Source organism: Arachis hypogaea, chromosome 19 (assembly GCF_003086295.3).
Source record: "Arachis hypogaea cultivar Tifrunner chromosome 19, arahy.Tifrunner.gnm2.J5K5, whole genome shotgun sequence".
NCBI lineage: Eukaryota > Viridiplantae > Streptophyta > Magnoliopsida > Fabales > Fabaceae > Arachis > Arachis hypogaea.
Genome location: NC_092054.1, coordinates 17,039,223 through 17,046,744, shown reverse-complemented (window position 1 = coordinate 17,046,744; position 7,522 = coordinate 17,039,223). Strand labels below are relative to the sequence as shown.

Below are 7,522 nucleotides of genomic sequence, written 5' to 3'. Positions count from 1 at the left end.
TCTTGGTACGTACTTCGGAATGGCTCTTGACCATAGTAAACTGGTAGGGGTTGGTTGTCATAAGAAGGTCCACCGTAACTATTGTCTTAGCATGCATTATAGAATGGTCGTTGTCCATGGTATCTTGGAAGGTGTTGTTGCCAAAATGGTTGATCAGATCCTCGTGGCTCATTCCATCTTTGATTGTTTTGACCTTGATGCATGTTCCTGTTATAGCTCACATTCCTTGCAACAATATCATAACCAAACTCAAAGCGACGGGGGTGAGAGTTCATAGTAGCTAATAAAAATTAAAAACAAAAATAAAAGCAAATAAACAAGCAAAATAAAATATTTACAATAACCAATAATAAGGCACACAATTGCAAGTCCCCGGCAACGGCGCCATTTTGACCGAACTGACTTTTGTGTGGTCTAGAAATTTGCAATTAAAAGCTCGTTGTAAGTATAGTTTCTAAATCGACAAGAATCCTTTCGTACAAAAACTTTTGTTGTCACAAGTAACAAAACCCAATAAAATTTATAACCGAAGTATTTAAACCTCGGGTCGTATCTCAAGGAATTACAGGGAGGTGTGTTTATTATTGGTTATGGAAAAAAAGGTATATTTTTGGGTTTTTTTGAAATAGAGAACAAGTAATTTAAATGGCAAGAAAAATAAATTAATAATTATAAAGACTCTTGGCAAGGTATGAGAACTGAAAATCCCATCCTAGTTATCCTTATCAGGTGTGATGAGAATTATTGTTGGTCCCACTTAGTTAACCCTTACTAAATAAAGGAAAGTCAAGTGGACCAATTAACTTGATTCCTCAAGTCCTAGTCAACTTCTGTGGAAAAACTAGCTTTAGAGGGATCCAAGTCAATCAGCAATTTCCAACTCTCAATCAACCGCTGAGTTTGATAACTCAAGTGTTACCAATTACTTAACCAAAACCAAAAGGAGAAAAAATCTAAATTATTTATATCATAAACAGAATAAAGCAATCATAAATCTGAAATACCTCAAATTGCATTAAATAGAATATTCAGATCTAACATGGAAAGGTTCATAAGCCAATTTGGCAACATAAGTAATTAACAAGTAAAAGTATTAGAGTAAATAAAAGTAGAAGAGAAACATAAATTAAAGTTGGGAACATTGAACCTGGAATGAAGTAATAACCATAAAGTAAAAGAAATCCTAATTCTAAAACCTAAGAGAGAGGAGAGAACCTCTCTCTCTCTAAAACTACATCTAAAACCTAAAATTATGTATTCTGAATGTTGTATGAATTGTTGCTATTGATTCCCCCATTCTTTGGCTTCTATTCTATGTTTCTGGGCTTGGATTTGGGCCGAAAAAGGGCCCAGAAATTGCTGAAGGCGACTTCTGCAGTTTTCTGCAGGTGGCGTTCGTCACGCGTGCGCGTGGGTCACGCGTTCGCGTCATTTGGAGTTTTTCCTTGTCACGCATATGCGTCAGTCACGCGTACGTGTCGCTTGCGTTTTGCGCTAGGCACGCGTCCGCGTCGCTGCCATTTTCTTCAAAACTCTATTTTGTGCGTTCCTTCCATTTTTGCATGTTTCCTCTCCGTCCTTTAAGCCATTCCTGCCCTATGAAGCCTAAAATTACTTAGCACACATATCACGGCATCGAATGATAATAAAAGATAATTAAAATAAATATTTTTAAAGCATAGGAAACATGTTTTCATATATATCATAGAATAAGGAAGGAATTGTAAAACCATGCAAATCTTATGAATAAGTGGGTGAAGAATTGATAAAAAACACTTAATTGAGCACAAGATGAATCATAAAATAGGGGTTTATCAGCGAGTCACGCGGATGCGTCGGTCACGCGCACGCGTCGCTGTGCAAATCTTCAAATTACGCGTACGCGTCAGTCACGCGTTCGCGTCGCCATGGAAAGCTCCCATTCACACGTACGCGTCAGTCACGTGCACGCGTCGCTCCTCGCTGCCATCTCCTTTGATTCTTGTGCTGCAGAAACTCCATCAAATCCAGCCGAATGCTACCTAAAATAAACAAAATTGCAAAAGACTCAAAGTAGCATCCATATTGGCTAAAAGATAATTAATTCTTTATTAAACTCAACAAATTATATGCAAATTCACTAGGAAAAGATAGGAAAGATTCTCACGCAATTTCTCATTCAATACATCACTTCTGTATTTTTTATTTGAATTCAAGCTCAGTGAGTAATACATGAGACATCTTTTCAGAATTAAAGCAATTAAGAGAAAACTAAACTAGACCTAGGATTCTAACTAATAAAGGATCATACAACAAACAAGCAAAATAGCAGAAAACCAGAACATAATATAGTAAAAGTGAGAGGGAATATAGAATGAAAGGAACTCAACCACCTTAGTTATCCTAGCGGTCGTTTTATTCTTCAGGTTGTGCTCCTTCGTGAAGGTGATTCGCCTCCCTTTGGTGCCATAAGAATAAACAGAAAACTTCTAAGCAAAGTGTCAACACCAAACTTAAAGGTTTGCTTATGCTTAAGCAAGGAAGAACTGAAAACAAAAGCAAGTAGTAAGATGAAAGAAGAATAAAAGGATAAAAGAACAAGAGAGAATTAGGAGTTGGGAGAAAAAAATGACGCGAAGAAAATGAAGGGTAGGATTGGTAAAAAAGAAATAAAATTTTCACCTAATTTTCCAAGGATAATAAGTAACCATGAACGTGAAAAGCAGAAGCTACAAATTTTAGCTTCTCCTGAACGTGGGTTTAGAGGCAGAATCAATTTTGCGTTTAGGAAGATAAAAAAGGCCAAACATAAAAGTGAAACTTTCAAGAAGCTCAAACTTACTTCTCTCTTCCTCAACGTGTTTGTCAAACACACCCTAATATTGAGTTGCTATAATTATATTAAATTTTTAATTAGGTTTCTAAAGTTTAAAAATTAAATGATACTTCTGTTTGCCTGTTTTAACCGTATGATAAATCAAAGATAAATAATTTGATTTAAAATTAAAACAAAACAAGATCATATCATATCAATTAAATTTAAATAAAACCGTCCAGCCAGATTTTCTTTCTTTTTATGAAGCCACTCAAACGAACACTATATATTTCACTTTCCATATCAAGAAACTCTTATATTCCATTCCAAGAACACTCACATTACATTCCAGTTTTGTAATCATGCCTTTCTTGTTACAGGCAATTCTTGATCCAAAATGGAATGGCTTGGTTTTGTTAGCGGAAGCTGCTGCCGCATTGGCTAAAGAAAAGTTGGAACACGAAGGCCACAATGTTGTTGTCAGTAATGATGACGACACTGTTAAAGCTAATGACTTGGTTGTTGGGAATGAAGATGATCATGAAACTCATCAACCCCGCCACAAAAGGATTCGGGTTTGACCCCCCTATCATGAAACTCATCAACCCCGCCGCAAAAGGATTCGGGTTCGATCCCCTTGACGGCGGTGCCAAGATTGTCTCAAGAGTTGGAGGCGAAGTTCAAAGAGCTGTGTGGAGAAAATCCTATGTCTTATCATACAAAAATTATTGTATTATACCGATGTAACAGAGAGACATGCTAGGATATCGATGCCGTTCAAACAAATCAAGAGTTTTGATTTTTTAACTGAAGAAGAAAAGACGATGCTCCATCAAGAAGCAGACAAGTTGTATGCCCGTGACTGGAAAACCATTGCAGTGACACTAATATACAAGCCAAGAACCTATGGCGGTGATGGTCTTGATGATGCTGTGAAGGAAACTGAGATGAAACTTGGACAGTGGAACATGAACAAGAAGGGCAAAAGTGGAAAAGAAAAGAAGATCAGCCGCATGTATGTGTTGAATGGCAAACACAAAGAAGTTGTTGAAGAAAATATGCTGGATGAAGATGTTGAAATTCAAATCTGGGCTTCAAGAAAAACTATAGATCAAAAGGTTTGCTTGGCACTTTTTGTTCCTGAGAAAGACCAAGAGGATACTCATGATTGAAAAGGTTTAAATGGTGGTTGGAGTCTATGCTGATAATTTATTTACTAGTAAGATTTATGATTTAGAGTGTGTAAATTTATTTTTAGTATTGTTACTTTATTCACAAGTAACAAGTTTAAAGTAGAAACTGATCGGATTCCTCAATATTTCTCCTCCTTTACTTTTTTGGTTTTGCTACCAAAGAAATTGTTGTAGTTCAGGACCATTTTGACTCGTACAAAAATAAGCTAAAAATACAAATAAAACTAATTATAGTATATTCTTGTGAATGCATTATAATATATATTATTCACAATTACAATTGTAGATATTGCATTCGGTAACTAATTCAATTGAATCAGTGACCCAATATGATAGCATTATAATCAATATTATCGTATATTTTTGGTGAATGCATTATAATTTCGTATTAGTGGTTACGTTAATACGGTAGAATCGATTAAATTTTTGCCTAATTAAAAGCATTCATCTTTAGGAAATTTGTCGGCTTGTTTTTCTTGTCATTACGTTCCGAGGTTTAGTTTAGAACTTCTAGATGATTAACATGGTAACAATTATACCTTTCCAGGATTAACATAAACTTTACTATGGGTATGTTGAGATAAATACCGGTAGAAATTTTTATGTGCAAGGTTCGTGATTAATTTTATACATCAAACTTGACCATGGAAATTCTTACCCTCCGATACTTTGAAGATGATACTGCAAACATTAATTTCGCAGGAAAACAAATCACACATAATTGAAAACAAGATATCAGAACGGGATAAAGGAATTAGGAATGAAGTAGAGAGACTAGAGAGCAAAAACTTTCCATTTTAAAGGGCCTTCGGCCAAAACACTGTTAAACCATGTAACCTTCATCTTTTTTCTTTTTCTTTTTTTCCTTTTTTTTATCACATTTTTTTGGGTACACCTTTCTTCATCTCATTTACTATTATACCCTTTCCATAGATCTCAATTTTCTCTACAACAGGCTCTCTTTGAAAGCCAAATCAGTAACCTCCCCATCCATTCAACCTACTAGACAATTTAGGATGAGTAAAGTCAATCCCTAAACCTAAGGTGTTGCTTACCACCATTTTTCTTTACAATGACCCTATTTAAAAGACAAAAGAAACTACAACCTAAAACCACCCAAGAAGAGAAAAAAAATGAAGCTAACTATCTCTTACAGATATTCCTTTGGAGGAACTATCTCTTAAGGTAAAACTACTCCAGACGCGATTAAACCATGATAGTTTTAACTCACCGGAGCCAGTGCACTGACCCTCACCCTCCTTTTTGCTGCTGAATAGGGTTTGGTCAGTGCAGTCCAGTGATGCTCCACATGCTAGATTGTATGACTGGCATGCAGAATGACATACTCGAAGCCTGTTGTCTCCATCACCGTCGCACTTTTGGATGGAAATCTGAGGAATTATGCAACATGCTCATCAGACAAATTGGCAAATTACCAAATTTAGAGTGAGAGAACAATTTTAACAATCTAATGGTTCTACTCTCCACAAAATGCAATGTTAGATCTAGTGAGAGAACAATTTTGAAGAGTCAGGGTTATTGTCACAATTAATGGTTCTATATCATATCTTATTATTTTAGAACTAAGTGCATTTGTTTCAGCTTTTCCCCGACAAAAAATCACTTTTTTCACTGAAAACTTACTTTGCATAATCAAATTGAAGAATCACTTCTAAGAAAATTAGATAAGAATAACCCTTAAATTTGACAATAATGTGAACTCTAGAGAAAAAATATATAGAGAAAAAAAATTGGAGTTGCCAATGAGTAAGAATAAGACCATTATTTAAAAACATAGATAAATAAATAACAGGAAAATAATTGTAGGGATAACTTTAGCAAAGAAAAGATGAACTTACCCAGCATGCAAGTCGTTTAGCCGCCTCGTCACAGTAGGAACTCCCAAATATATTAAATAATTTCCTTGCACCACCAGGAAATAGTCGGTGGTAGTTGGGCATGACAACCACTTCTTCTAGCTGCTGCAGAATACTAGGTTCACTAGGTGCACAATGCTGCCCAGAAATACGCTTTCCCAACACTTCCTTGCAAACTGAAAGGCTGGAGAGGAGCATTGAGCTGTTCTGGCAAGTATATCCCGCATAGTCCGAACATCGGAACTCACAAACTCCATTATCACAAACCCCACCATGAAGGCTGCATTGCTCATCACAAACCGCTACATGAATTATTGGGAACGGGTCAATAAATAGTAGTTTCACCAATTATATATATGCCTACTTTTGATGCAGAATGCATGTGAAGATGCTGAATGAATTAATGAATGAACACTAACAAAAATAAAACAAAATAAAACTAAGAATGAAAATAAACGATCATACCACGGTGGGTTGTCTCCCACCTAGCACTTTTAGTTAAAGTCTTTAAGTTGGACATGTGGTGAGCTCCTTGTCATGGTGGCTTGTGCTTGTACTGATCCAGAAATCTCTACCAATGTTTGTAATTTCAATGGCCAACGGGATTCCAAACTAGGCGCATAACGCCTTCGAGCAAATTGAAACAAGTGACAAGGCCCTATGAGTGTTGATTGTGGGAATGAATTCCAGGGTCCCAAACCTTGCTTTTATACCCGTCTCCTTGTGGATCACCATTGTTCCCACCGGGTGGCAAGCGATCTGAATTCTCACAGAGACATCCAAACAACCTTCTAAACCCATTCAATTGAGTTCTACACCAATCCTTGCACTTTAATTTGGAGCATGCAACTATATTGAACCTTGCTTGACAACTCTTACCACTAACCATCTTTTTCTTACTCTTAATGCCATAAAGAGCTCTAAGTTGACCATCCGTCTCCAGTAGCCCATATTCAAGTGAGAACGTAAAGGTTAAGGATAGGAATTTTACCCACTTGAATGTTGTATTGGATGGTGATGACTTTGGGAGAGGTCTTACAAGCTCCACTCCCTTGTGTTCTTCTTTGAATTCTTCCACTTCTTTGCAAGCTTCCTCAATTTCAACCTCTTCCTCTTGGTAGCTGTCTTCTAATTCAATCTCTTCTTCATTGCTTACTAAGGGCATGGGAGGTTGTGCATCTTCCTCCTTTGTGGGTGCATCTTCCTCCTTTGTTTTTGCATCTTCCTCTTCTTCCATGTGTGAGGATGGAAAGTTCTCTAGTTCACTGGAGTATGAACTCCTTTTATTGATTTTCTCACTTTCTTCTATAGGATCTTGTATTATATCTCTTGGGAAGGAATTTGCTTGCTTCTCTTCCTGTGGTTTGATAATCGACTGCACATGTTTCTCTACATTTTTGACACTCGTCTTTATATCATGTAAGAATTCTTTCATGAGAAGCTCAAGATCTGATGGTATTTGAGATGAATAAGGAGGAGGTGATGGTTCTTGATAAGTGTAAAAGATGATGGTTCTTGGTATGAATAGGGAGATAGTGGCTCTTGATATGGGTAGAAAGATGATGGTTCTTGATATGGATAGAGAGGTGGTGGTTCTTGGTATGGATATAAAGATGGTGGTTCTTGATATGAATATGGAGATGGTGGTTCTTGATAGT

The 7,522-nt window shown here is 36.6% G+C and overlaps 1 long non-coding RNA gene across 1 annotated transcript; it reads right to left on the bottom strand.

The window, feature by feature from the left end:
* Positions 1–4,883: 4,883 nt before the first annotated feature.
* Positions 4,884–6,226, bottom strand: LOC112778016 (uncharacterized). Its single transcript, XR_011877174.1, has 2 exons — positions 5,847–6,226; positions 4,884–5,378 (listed from the first exon to the last, which is right to left on the bottom strand). It is a non-coding gene; the product is annotated as an uncharacterized lncRNA (long non-coding RNA).
* Between the last annotated feature and the right edge of the window lie 1,296 nt (positions 6,227–7,522).